General features: G+C 42.5%; 3 non-coding genes across 3 annotated transcripts; all 3 read left to right on the top strand.

The window, feature by feature from the left end:
- The first annotated feature begins 8,977 nt into the window (after positions 1-8,977).
- On the top strand, positions 8,978-9,092 carry LOC132146106 (U5 spliceosomal RNA). The gene has a single exon (XR_009434853.1). It is a non-coding gene; the product is annotated as a U5 spliceosomal RNA (small nuclear RNA).
- Positions 9,093-9,378: 286 nt separating this feature from the next.
- On the top strand, positions 9,379-9,450 carry trnag-ucc (transfer RNA glycine (anticodon UCC)). The gene has a single exon. It is a non-coding gene; the product is annotated as a tRNA-Gly (tRNA).
- Positions 9,451-10,693: 1,243 nt separating this feature from the next.
- On the top strand, positions 10,694-10,808 carry LOC132145883 (U5 spliceosomal RNA). The gene has a single exon (XR_009434643.1). It is a non-coding gene; the product is annotated as a U5 spliceosomal RNA (small nuclear RNA).
- The last annotated feature ends 3,456 nt before the right edge of the window (positions 10,809-14,264 follow it).

The raw sequence follows: 14,264 nt of genomic DNA, 5'->3' as shown, positions 1-14,264 counted from the left end.
TTAACTGCTGCTGCTGCAGTTTTAACATCTCTCTCAACTCACCCATCTCAGACCGCCGAGGAGAGTCACCAACACCCGGACGAACACCCTGTACACCGTATTGAAGGGGCTGAGGGGAGAGAATGACTACGACCTCTTGCCCCGCCCAGCATGCCCTCCTGCTCCCACCTAATAGCTTCCCTGCGAACCTCCAATAAAGTGGCACTAGGTTGACGACGAACCAACTGTTTAAGTTCGCGGCGAAGAGCACTATCGACCACATGCTCCACGAATTGATCACGAAGCAAGGTTTCGGCATTTGACATAACAGTAGGCGATTGCTGCTTGACTTGCTCCAAAAGGTTCATTAAAGCGAGTGAAAACTCCAACAGAGTCTCACCATCATGTTGCCTCCTGGAGAAAAAGGCCTCCTGCAAGGCAACATATTATTTGGAGCATCCGTATAATTCTTTCAAAGCCGTAATAATCTTCTCGGGGTCTTCTCGCTCCCCAGCAGGCCTATACTTTATCTCATCACGTGCCTCCCCCTCTAAATGGTCAAAAAGAAAGAAAGCCTTATCTGCTATGGGCATATGACGGGACCGCATGCAGGCCTGTGCCTCCTCAACCCATTCGTTAATTCCTACACCAGACCTACCATTAAATTTAGGACACCTTCGGTCCCTCGGTATAAAAACGTACCCTTCCATAGAAATGGCACCCACATCAATAGCCTGGGGAGGAGTAACCGACGGGCCAGGTACATTGGGAACATGGCCGAGGTCCGAAGGCCCTACAAGAGCTTGATCTTGCCGCAACTTTGAATTATCGGCCCGTAATTGGGCTACAAGCTCCCTCAGCTCTTGCAATTCTTATTCCATTTCTACAATACCCAATGAAAGGGAATCTACCCAAGAACATCCAAATAATGTTACCTGCGGTCACAGTCCATGCTGCTGTCTTGTTCCCAATACCTAATAAAAAAAGAAAAGAAAAAACAAAAACAAAAAAACAAACAAACATACATCCACACCTCAGCTCTAATATAGAACAGGGAAATCCTGCTGACTACGCCAAATGTGGCATGGGCAGTAGGTATGATGACAGAAAGAATTTGGAAAAGACAGACAAAGCAAGAAGAAAGAGAGAGAGAGAAGAGTCGACTACGCCACCCTGGTCACTAAGCCAGGGAAGTATCCCAACAAGGACACACAGGTTCGATTTTTCCCTTATACAGAGACTCTGAGACGTGGATATAACAATGTACAAAAATATTCTTTATTAGACAAAGATAAAATACTAAAGTGCAAGGCGATCAGGCTCAATCATAACCACCTCACAATAACGAGGAAGGCTTATCAGGACTCGTGATTACCAGGAGCAGGACGAGCTAGTGCCAGACTTCACCAACGTCAGCAATGGCCAAGAGGCACCCACACGTGCACTATACTGCACACACACACACACACACACACACACACACACACACTCAGTCAACCAAGATCAATCACTACGGGTTGTAGACCACACACTGTGCACCATCAGGACCCACCACCAAATAAAGCAACTAGCCTTCCTGCTCCGGACTCACACGGCCTGTAACACAAGAAATGCAAATTACAAAAAAAAAGAAAATAATTTGCTTACATTGGAGTACTCAATTTACAAGACACATTGTACAAAACAAAAACAATATAACAAAAAGAAAATCAAAAGCAAGCAAAATACAAGAAAATAACGAATTAAATAAAATCACACAATAATAAAGCAACATAACTCAACCAATTAAACAAAAACAAACATCACCAATACTAAAGCATCCTCACATTGGAGCAACTGCACTCAAATGTGCATGTTGAGGAAACAGGACAATGGAAACAAAAGTTAAAATAGTAGGAACAAAACAGCAGAGGAGTCCCAATCAGGGCAACAGTCTTCAGGTGCCCTTATACAGGCAGATTAATTCACCAAACATGCGGAGATCACGTCATTCATCCGGCAACAGCAGATGAACAAAGTTTACAAAGGCGAGCTGGAATGCACGCATAAACCCCATCACTATACATTACTTAAATAAATACGGCTACAAAAGCTAGAAAGAAACTTACCAAGAAGCCAAGCAGCAATACACCAGTGACGCTTAGTGCAATATATAACGTGCGTTGGTATCAGGCAAACAGCGCATATTGCCAATGGCTACAAACACTCAGCACAACGTGTGCTAATCGACACACAGCCCAGCACCTCCAGCCAGAACACTAGACCGACAGCAGAATAATGACGCGCTAGAGAGACGGTCACGCATTGACCTCACGTCCAGTGGCAAAACAGCCACCCTAATATACTCATGGAAATGAGACGCTGATTACCTGCGGGCCTCTAGGGCGGAGTCAACTTACTCGGAGAAGACGCAACCCAAACAGCGGCACTTCACTACACTTACGGTAATTTCTCTACTGTGCGACAGAGAGTCACTGGTTATGATGCAATCATTAGCCTATTTTCTAGTGCTTGCCAGGGCCAGTCGCGTTTCCACTGTCACTTCCGGGGCTTGATCTGTCTCGTCGGGGCTTCCTCGGGGCCAACGGCCAGGGTTTTTTGGCCCGACGAAAACCTTGGGCCAAAGCGGGCCAGCTGTGGCTAGAGGAGTGATTATGAACAAAGGCGGAGTTTCTCTGAGTCTGGAGAGCTCAGCGCTGCAGATCATTACAGAAAGATAACAGCTTTAACACCAGTATTAAAGACTTTTTAAAATAAGTTATCAAAACTCACTCTTAGTCAGCAGCGAGTGTTTGAAATAACTTGATCCGATGCGACTTGATCGTGCTCTGCATTTAACCTATCCGAAGTGCACACACACAGAGCAGTGAACACACATACACACTGTAAGATAACAGCTTTAACACCAGCATTAGCCCTTTATGCGCCAGAGGTTTTTTCCTAAAACGTTCGATTTTGACATCTTAATTTCAGAAGGCTATATCTTAAAATTTATAAAAGATAGAGACTTTCTGTCAATTATACAAATATTAAGGATGACCCAATGTTTATGTAGGGATTTTATTTTCCCATCTAATTTGCATATCATGACGTCATATGGGGGTGGCCATCTTGAATTATAGAATTTTCATGAAAAGTCACATGTTTAAATAATAAAATGCAGCACTTCTTTCCCCCAAAAAATGTCCCTCACCTTCTGTGTGCTATATTGCACAATACTGAATGCTCAGGTAAATAGTAAGTAGTAAACAAACTGTGTAAATCATTACTAATAAATGGTAGAAACAAACCGAATGCATGTAGCAGTTGGGATTTTCAATTTACTACATGCAGCAGGCACTCTGATTCCATGTATGGGGCACATATATATTAATCATATGACACACAAACACAAGTAGACAAGACCTGTTTAGTTCAAAAGCTATGCCCCGTGTCACATCGCCTCTGCTTCTGCTATGAGCAGCGCGGCCAGATCTGCCTCGCGCACGCGCCGAGTGTGCACAGCTCGGACTACTGTCAGTGTCATTGCGACTCCCCACCTTGCCTCCTAACTGTCCTATGAATACTTCGACCTCGTCTAACATACCCAGTGGCATTAGACAAAGTCTCCACTACAATACTGTCGCCGTGATTGCGGAGAGGTGCGGTCAGAAGACAAATATACATGTCTAGCGCGGTAAAAATCTCCCGCCTCGTCCCCGCAACAATAACACGCATGCTAATTTCGCGATGAACACTCTGACCCCGGCAAACATTGTTCACACCTCTGACATTTGGCAAAGGACCATTTACATTAGGCAAAGGATTCACCGTTTGTGCTTGGTGTAGGGCTATACTTTCACTTTCAGTATCACCGGCATCTTCTGAATGCAGCTATTCCCCTTCAGAATCAGTGTCCGCAAATAGAAGTTCCAACACCTCATTGCGGCTTTATTGATGCCATTAGATAATAATAATAATGATAATAATAACAATCTAATGCCAATACTCGCTGACGTTGACAATATTGGTCAGATAAAATGGCTCAGTCTCACACTAGCTCCGCTATTGTTTGCACTGATTCAATACGCTCTAGCTCGAAGATTTTTTGTTATAGGAGCATGAAGTTTTTTTTGAGTCAAAGATGAAGTATTACATGTCTGCTATCTGGTGCAGGGGAGGTTGCATGAAATTTGACACCCTATTTGACAAAATCGGCCGTTTTATTCAGTGCCGCATCTTGTCGAGTAAACTCGACCGTGGCGCCAAGAGAGTTAAACACTTTATTAAATAAGTGAAGCTCAAAACTCACTTTCATTCAGCAGCGAGTGTTTGAAATAACTTGATCCGATGTGGATTATAATCACTAAACAAGGCAGAAATATTTAGAACCGATGTAAAAGACTACCCACTAAACATTGGACGTCGGATAGACGTGCAGATCATGTCTATATTGGGTCCGTCGGTCCATGACCAATTCTGGACATCTATTCGACGTCCAAACTAGGTCCACTATTTGGACGTCCAACCATGACCCAACTTGGACGTCATATTGACGTTCAACATTGGACCTTTGAACTGGGTAATTTTTTTCGACGTCCAAACTAGGTCCACTATTTGGACGTCCAACCATGACCCAACTTGGACGTCATATTTACGTTCAACATTGGACCTGAACTGGGTAATTTTTTGGACGTCATTTGGACGTCTATGACAGGTGCAGGAAATTTACATGATTATTATAATTTTTTTAATTTACAAATGAAGAGCTCTTTTCCAAAACGCGAGTTTGTCATGTCATTTTGCTGTGTAATGAACCTATTCACTGCTCCATCCACGTTTCTAAATCGCTATATTTAAAATGTTATATATTTTTGAAATATTTAAAATATTATATTTAAAATATTTTAAATGTACTGCAAGATGCTCGTGATCTTATGTTCCAAGCGCCGAACCTATTTTTAGCCTAAACGCGATAATCAGAAATTATCTCACTCTCTCACCCTCAAATCACTCGATCGATTGATTTAATAATCATTGTTCAACATTTAGACTGATAACTGGAAATGCATACAAGTCTGATGCTGTAGCTCAAACAGTAGAGCGTTGGCACGTGGAGCAGATGATCACGAGTTTGAGTCCCAGGTAAAGCAAGGTGTGTGTGTGTGTGTGTGTGTGTGTGTGTGTGTGTGAGTGATTTATTGTAAACAAACTTTTGTGGATGGACGTCGAAAAATGACGTGCGGATGACGTCGAAAAATGACATGCGGATGACGTCGAAAAAAGACGTCGCCTGGCGTTACAAAACAACCCCTTCAATGGACCAAATTTGGACATCCAAAAATTACATGAAAATGACGTCACTACGACGTCACATTGCGCAGTGGGTATGCACGCTGGGCATTAACGTTACCATAGTAAACATGGTAAAAATGACCACTTGGAGAAATCAGACGTCAGCTTCTTATTCTCTATCACAATTGTGTATTTATTTAGTAACTTATATTATCTGTCACAAGCCTCCTCTCGCGAGTTTAGCTCACGTTGCCTATCATAAAAAATATAATAATGTTTTTGTTCGGGAGCTTTTATAAAAATAGAGAGATTATCATTCGTTCTGAATGTGACGTATAGGCTACTGTGGCTACAAATAAACAGAAACAGACTCGACTGAATAAGCAGGCTATTTTCATAAGCGTTAAAAATAAAGAAATAAAATAGAAATAAGTGTATTTATTTGTGATTAATTTTGAGTCCTGATAAATTAAATCAATATGATCAATGTATCACTTATTCTATAGTTAAAACATTGATGCTTTTGAATTTGAATATATAACAAAGCATGCAAACAAACGGCCACTTTTATCATGTTCCTGTGTGATCGCGCATGTTCCAGTGACTTATTTCTTATTAGTTTTCTGATAACTTCTCTTTGTTGGTGAAATGATGGGGTTGCATGATGTTGTTTCTGAGAGGCGTGTAAAGGGCGTGTTTTAGTGACGTGCAGCGTACTTCAGGCTCGACTGTGGAAACCCTGCGCTATTCTGGCCTCGGTGCTAGATCATGTGTAAAGATCTATCTATCTATCTATCTATCTATCTATCTATCTATCTATCTATCTATCTATCTATCTATCTATCTATCCACACCAGGACCTAACACTTAACACAACCTTTGAGGTGAACAATATGTTCTTCCTTTACATTGTTCAATAGTCTAAATTGCTCAAGCCTACCTGCTGTTTCATCTCAAATTGTTTAAGTCTGACTTCTAATGATGCACTCTGTCTCTTTCCCTCACACACACACACACACACACACACACACACACACACACACACACACACACACACACACACACCTCTGCACACACTCATACAAACTGGCTGGAAACTGTTTTCATTTGGATGTATTTTTGGACATTAACAGAATCAGAATCAGAAAGAGCTTTATTGCCAAGTAGGCTTGCTCATTCAAGGAATTTGTTTTAGTGACATACGCTTTCAGTGCACAGAGACAACAACACACAGGAAGAGAAAAAAGGAAAAAAAAAGTGACTGACTTTCTTTTTGTCACACTTTAGACTGTTGTACAGTCACATTGGATTTGAAAGCAACATCCTTTCTTCCATAGATCCACGCTACCTGAAAGAAGGCACACACATACACTCCTGTGCACACTCACACACACATGTGCACACTCACACACATGCACTCAAACACACAGACACACACGAACTGGCTGGAAATCACTTTTTATTCAGACGTGTAATACCTTCTTGCTAAAAAGACAAATGATTTCACAGGTTATTTAATTTGGATGTATTCTTGCTTTTACCGATGATTGACTTCCTTTTTGTCACACTTTAGACTGATGTACGGTCACATTGGATTTGAAAGCAACATCCTTTCTTCCATAGCTACCTGAAAGAAGGCCGCTTTCTGAATCCAATGATACCAGTTATGTGCACATCGGACCTACACTTCAAAACATACGGACAGGTAAGCTTTGGCCAATCAGATCGCATATGCTAATGAGGGTGGAATTAATGAGGGTGAAACTCGATTTTATCTATATACCTAACCCTAACCCTAACCCAAACCTAAACCTAACCGACTAACCATAACACAACCTAAACCTAACCAACTCACCATACCCAAAACCTAAAACCTACCAGACACCCCGGGATTCATACCTTGGATTTTACAGACCCATCCTGCACAAACCTAAACTTAACCAGACCTAAAACTTAATAGCCCTGGCCTCAATAGCCCTATGAACAGCCTTTAACAGTTGGCCTGCTGTGACCTCCCTTGGTCTTTATGTGATTTGGGGGTGACCAGTGGAGGGATGGACCGTGCACAACCCAGAGTGGGACCCTCAGGGTCCTATCCTGGGAAAACTCTCTTCTTTCCTAACCCTAACATACAAGACCCATCCATTTCCCCCAGAGAGCAAAGAACAGTTAGACCAGGTAGAGTCCTAATAGCGCCCCTTGATGTTGCTCTCGCCACCTCAGGAGAAACGCAACAATGCCCAGAGTTGAATGCTGCTTCTCCACCACAGGAGGTAGCACCAATGGAAGAGCTAGACCTGTCAGGGGAAGAAGATTACAATGGGGAACAGTTGGTGCTCAGTGGCTTAGATCATTCATCTCCACTAAACATTTTACAGTTCTCTGACACTCCAGATGAACTCACACAGGGCCTCTCACCCATATCTAGATTTCTGGCAGAGTACGATGATACGATCAGTTCAGATGCACCACAAGAAACAGCAATGGAGGCTGATGAATGTGAGGCAAGCACCTCACATTGCATTCCCCAAATAAGGTCCAAACAGACCTCATCTGCAGAAATCCCTGACAGCCCTGTAGCATGGCCTACCAGACACATAAATATGTGTAAAAAAATGGCAGATTGGGTTCTAACAATTGAGAAAAAATATGTGATAATTGGTGATTCCAATGTGTCCAGAGTCCCAGCCCTCAACTGTCCTGACCTACAGGTAGACAGTTACCTGGGGGCCAAACTGCAGCTCGCAACTAACCTGATTGAAAGGGCCACAATTAGAGTACAGTCTGAAAAGATCATCCTATCCTTTGGCTTCAATAACAGACATCAAAGGTACAGAATTGTGGCCATAACCGAACTGTAAAAAGCCCACAAAGCTGTCACTAAGAGACTGCCTAACACAGAAGTGTTCTTCCCACTGATCAATTTCACCAGATCATTGCCACTGTACGAGCTAATCATGATTGATCACTTGAACACTCACATAAAGAAAAATACCAGTTGCATCCCTCCACTTCCCTCAGAACAATTCATGGTGGAAAGTGATGGGATACACTGGAGGGCCTCCACTGCCAAAGCCATGCTTCAACACTGGAAAACGCATTTAAACTGTTAATTCATGAGAGTCCAAAACAAGACCAGAATAAACTCATTGTGAACCTCTCAAAGAAATTCAAATTATCCAAAGAACAACGTGCGGTTTTACTTAAAGGCCTATCTTTTGTTCCCACACCCATGGGAGTTAAAACTCAAAAAATACAGCTACTAAAAGACATGCAGGCCTATCACCGCAGAATCAAACTAGAGACTTTCTTTGAGGGGAAAAATAATCAAAAACAAAAAATTCCCTTCACTGGAGCCTCAGACTGGACTCCAGCGTTATCTAGTCTAGTCTGCCCAAACAAATAAAACAAATAATCAGAGCTGACAACTACGCATTTAGGGCACCTAAACTGGGGCCTTCAAACAATGGAAAACCTAACAAGGGCAGAAAGAAAAGCTCTGCTAGAATTACAAAGAAATAGGAACATCATCATAAAACCTGCTGATAAGGGGAATGCAACTGTTATTATGGATAAAAGTCAGTACATTTGGGAAGGACAGGGGGGGGGGGGGGGGGGGGTGGCTGATGAAACGCATGTGGGCAGGCGTCGTCACCCTTGATGACCCTTGGCGAGCTTAGTGGTTTACCAGAGGCAGCGCACAGGCCCTAAGGGTCGTAGACACAGCTCGAGTTTCTCTTCATTGTCGCATAAATATTTCGCCTTTTACTAAAGATTTCCATGGAGGGAAACTTTTGCGAGTGACCTGTATTTTTGGGTATTCTGCTCACAGCAGAGCTACATCGAAATGTCAAGAGCAGAATCAATTTGGCCATCCGCCAACACGCTGCGGGAGGGCGTGCCACTGGTCATCGTCTGTATTTGCACTCTCTGCGTTTGCGCTGTCAGCACTTAGTGTTTATTTAGCCGGCATTGGAAGGCAGCGCTTTCTTGTACGTGACGGGATGCAAACTCTGGAAGGCTCTCTTTAGTGACGGGTCCAAACAAAGATCTCATCAGCTCCTCTAGCCCTATCGGCGACTCATGCACTTCGAGCCTTCTTAGCGACGGCGCAAGTGGCTGACTGCGTTGGTGGTATAGTGGTCAGCATAGCTGCCTTCCAAGCAGTTGACCCGGGTTCGATTCCCGGCCAACGCATGTCCTTTGGCTCGGGCTGATGTCGAATCAGAACTCCTTCTGTGACCTGTGGCTTCTCCCTAAACTTTTAGATGGATTGTTCGGAAGCCGAAAAGAGCTAGCTTTCCCCGTCGGGGAATCGAACCCCGGTCTTCCGTATGACAGGCGGAGATACTTACCAATATACTAACGAGGAGCTGTGCATGCTGCCGTTTCTCCCCCAAACGATGCTACTGCACCGACATAACTAAACAATGCATGGCTTTTTCTGACGCTGACTCAGCCCTAGCACCGTCAAATTCCGGATGGACCCATCATTAGCTAAAGTCGCATAACATTTGGAACACTACCCGTTGCAGGGGTCATTGTTTGGTCTCTTTTTTTTAATTTTTTTTTTATTGCGCTTTAAACAAAAAGGATTGTGTCAATGAAACTGAACAACATTAATTAGGAACAGTGCGTCAATAAAGAAAAATGACAGTTAAAGGCATTTCATCATTGAAATCGGTGATGTCATCATTCAGCTAAGTTCAGTTTAAATAGTATCTGTGCAATAATTTGCAATCAAGTCAACCATATCGCTGTACTTGAAGTGTCCCCAGCTATGCCTGCCAGAGGCGACAGAGGCAAGGAACCAAAACTCGATCGGTGAAAAAATGGAGAAAAAACCCGGTGAGAAACCAGGCTCAGTCGGGGAGACAGATCTCCTTTGGTCAGAAGAAACCAGCAAATCAGCTCCAGGCTGCAGAAAAGTCAGACTGTGCAGAAGAATCATCTGTTTCCTGTGGTCTTGTCCTGGTGGTCATCTGAGACAAGGTCTTTACAGGGGATCTGTATCTGGGGCTCATCTAGTTGTCCCGGTCTCCGCTGTGTTTCAGGGCCATAGAGGTCCTTTCTAGGTGTTGATCAACCATCTTGTCTGGATACTGACTGGATCCGGGTGACTGAAGCGGCCCACTGATCTGGATACAGACTGGATCTGGTGGCTACGGTGACCTCGGAATAAGGGATTTCTTTAAAAGACTATTTTATTCATATAAGATTTTCTCCAACTTTTCAGATGGAGGCATGAGAAAGAGATTGCCTTGATTGGGCTTGTGGTTATTGGTGGACCGAGGGGACTTTTGTGAGTTTTACTCCTCCCTTTTGGAGTGGGGGGGGGGCTGACGAAACGCATGTGGGCAGGCGTCGTCACCCTTGATGACCCTTGGCGAGCGTAGTGGTTTACCAGAGGCAGCGCACAGGCCCGAGGGGTCGTAGACACAGCTCGAGTTTTTCTTCATTGTCGCATAAATCTTTTGCCTTTTACTAAAGATTTCCGTGGAGGGGAACTATTGCGAGTGACCTGTATTTTTGGGTGCTCTGCTCACAGCAGAGCTACATCGAAATGTCAAGAGCAGAATCAATTTGGCCGTCCGCCAACACGCTGCAGGAGGGCGTGCCACTGGTCATCGTCTGTCTTGCACTCTCTGCGTTTGCGCTGTCAGCACTTAGTGTTTATTTAGCTGGCATGGGAAGGCAGCACTTTCTTGTACGTGATGGGATGCAAACTCTGGAAGGCTCCCTTTAGTGACGGGTCCAAACAAAGATCTCATCAGCTCCTCTAGCCCTATCGGCGACTCGTGCACTTCGAGCCTTCTTAGCGACGGCGCAAGTGGCTGACTGCTGACTGCGTTGGTGGTATAGTGGTGAGCATAGCTGCCTTCCAAGCACTTGACCTGGGTTTGATTCCCAGCCAACGCATGTCCTTTGGCTCGGGCTGATGTCGAAGCAGAACTCCTTCTGTGACCTGTGGCTCCTCCCAAAACTTTTGGATGGATCGTTCGGAAGCCGAAAAGAGCTATCTCTCCCCGTCGGGGAATCGAACCCCGGTCTTCTGTGTGACAGGCGGAGATACTGTCCACTATAGTAACGAGGAGCTGCGCATGCTGCTGTTTCTCCCCCAACCGACGCTACTGCACCGACATAACTGAACAATGCATGGCTTTTTCTGACGCTGACACAGCCCTAGCACCGTCAAATTCTGGATTGACCCATCATTAGCTAAAGTCGCATAACATTTGGAACACTTCCCGTTGCAGGGGTCATTGTTTGGACTCTTTTTTTTTTTTTTTTTTTTTTTAATTGAGCTTTAAACAAAAAGGATTGTGTCAATGCAACTGAACAACATTAATTCACAGAGGTCAGTTAATTCTCAGCACATAGAGACTTTTTCACCTAGATATCACACTATAGAGACTGTGTCTGTTCCCCGAACTAGAAAAAACAAAAAACGTCCAAACCAAGTTAAGATTAACAATTTAATTGAGGTTCAACAAATAAAAAACAGAAGCAATATGGATAAACAAATGATAAAGCTTGGCCTATTGAATATCAGATCGCTTTCTACGAAAACACTTTTTGTAAATAATATGATCACTGATCATAATATAGATGTACTCTGTTTGACAGAAACCTGGCTAAAACCTGATGATTACATTATTTTAAATGAGTCCACCCCCCAAGATTACTGTTATAAACATGAGCCACGTCTAAAAGGCAAAGGTGGAGGTGTTGCTTCAATTTATAACAACATTTTCAGGATTTCTCAGATGGCAGGCTACAATTATAACTCGTTTGAAGTAATGGTGCTTCATATAACATTATATTAGAAACAAATGTTAATGATAAATCCCCTGTTATGTTTGTACTGGCTACTGTATACAGGCCACCAGGGCACCATACAGACTTTATTAAAGAGTTTGGTGATTTTACATCCGAGTTAGTTCTGGCTGCAGATAAAGTTTTAATAGTTGGTGATTTTAATATCCATGTTGATAATGAAAACGATGCATTGGGATCAGCATTTATAGACATTCTGAACTCTATTGGTGTTAGACAACACGTTTCAGGACCTACTCATTGTCGAAATCATACTCTAGATTTAATACTGTCACATGGAATTGATGTTAATGGTGTTGAAATTATTCAGCCAAGTGATGAGATCTCAGATCATTATTTAGTTCTTTGCAAAATTCATATAGCCAAAATTGTAAATTCTACTTCTTGTTACAAGTATGGAAGAACCATCACTTCTAACACAAAATACTGCTTTTTAAGTTATCTTCCTGATGTATCCAAATTCCTTAGCATATCCAAAACCTCAGAACAACTTGATGATGTAACAGAAACTATGGACTCTCTCTTTTCTAGCACTTTAAATAAAGTTGCTCCTTTACGCTTAAGGAAGGTTAAGGAAAACAGTTTGACACCATGGTATAATGAGTATACGCGCACCCTAAAGAGAGCAGCCCGAAAAATGGAGCGCAGCTGGAGGAAAACAAAACTAGAGGTATTTCGTATTGCTTGGCGGGAAAGTAACATATCCTACAGAAAAGCATTCAAAACTGCTAGATCCGATTACTTTTCTTCTCTTTTAGAAGAAAACAAACATAACCCCAGGTATTTATTCAATACAGTGGCTAAATTAACGAAAAATAAAGCCTCAGCAAGTGTTGACATTTCCCAACACCATAGCAGTAATGACTTTATGAACTACTTTACTTCTAAAATCGATACTATTAGAGATAAAATTGCAACCATTCAGCCGTCAGCTACAGTATCACATCAGACAGTGCACTATAGACCCCCTGAGGAACAGTTCCACTCATTCTCTACCATATGAGAGGAAGAATTGTATAAACTTGTTAAATCATCTAAACCAACAACATGTATGTTAGACCCTATACCATCTAAGCTCCTAAAAGAGGTGCTTCCAGAAGTCATAGATCCTCTTCTGACTATTATTAATTCCTCATTGTCATTAGGATATGTCCCCAAAACCTTCAAACTGGCTGTTATTAAGCCTCTCATCAAAAAACCACAACTTGACCCCAAAGAACTAGTTAATTATAGACCAATCTCGAATCTCCCTTTTCTGTCCAAGATACTAGAAAAGGTGGTATCCACACAATTATATTCCTTCTTAGAGAAAAATGGTATATGTGAGGATTTCCAGTCAGGATTTAGACCGTATCATAGTACTGAGACTGCTCTTCTTAGAGTTACAAATGATCTGCTCTTATCATCTGATCGTGGGTGTATCTCTCTATTAGTTTTATTGGATCTTAGTGCTGTGTTTGACACAATTGACCACAACATTCTTTTGCATAGACTTGAACACTTTGTTGGCATCAGTGGAAGTGCATTAGCATGGTTTAAATCGTACTTATATGACCGCCATCAGTTCGTAGCAGTGAATGAAGATGTATCCTATCGATCACAAGTGCAGTATGGAGTACCTCAAGGCTCAGTACTAGGGCCGCTACTCTTCACGCTTTATATGTTACCCTTGGGAGATATCATCAGGAAACATGGTGTTAGCTTTCACTGTTATGCTGATGATACTCAGCTCTATATTTCTTCGCAGCCCGGTGAAACACACCAATTTGAAAAACTAATGGATTGCATAGTCGATATAAAAAACTGGATGACGAGTAATTTCTTACTGCTAAATTCTGAAAAAACAGAGGTGTTAATTATAGGACCTAAAAACTCTGCTTGTAATAACCTAGAACACTGTCTAAGACTTGATGGTTGCTCTGTCAATTCTTCGTCATCAGTTAGGAACCTAGGTGTGCTATTTGATCGCAATCTTTCCTTAGAAAGCCACGTTTCTAGCATCTGTAAAACTGCATTTTTCCATCTCAAAAATATATCTAAATTACGGCCTATGCTCTCAATGTCAAATGCAGAAATGTTAATCCATGCATTTATGACCTCAAGGTTAGATTATTGTAATGCTTTATTGGGTGGTTGTTCTGCACGCTTAGTAAACAAACTACAGCTAGTCCAAA

The sequence above is a fragment of the Carassius carassius genome, chromosome 8, assembly GCF_963082965.1.
Source record: "Carassius carassius chromosome 8, fCarCar2.1, whole genome shotgun sequence".
Classification (NCBI taxonomy): Eukaryota; Metazoa; Chordata; class Actinopteri; order Cypriniformes; family Cyprinidae; genus Carassius; species Carassius carassius.
The sequence above is the reverse complement of the archived record's forward strand: the minus strand, read 5'-3'. Positions and strand labels throughout refer to the sequence as shown.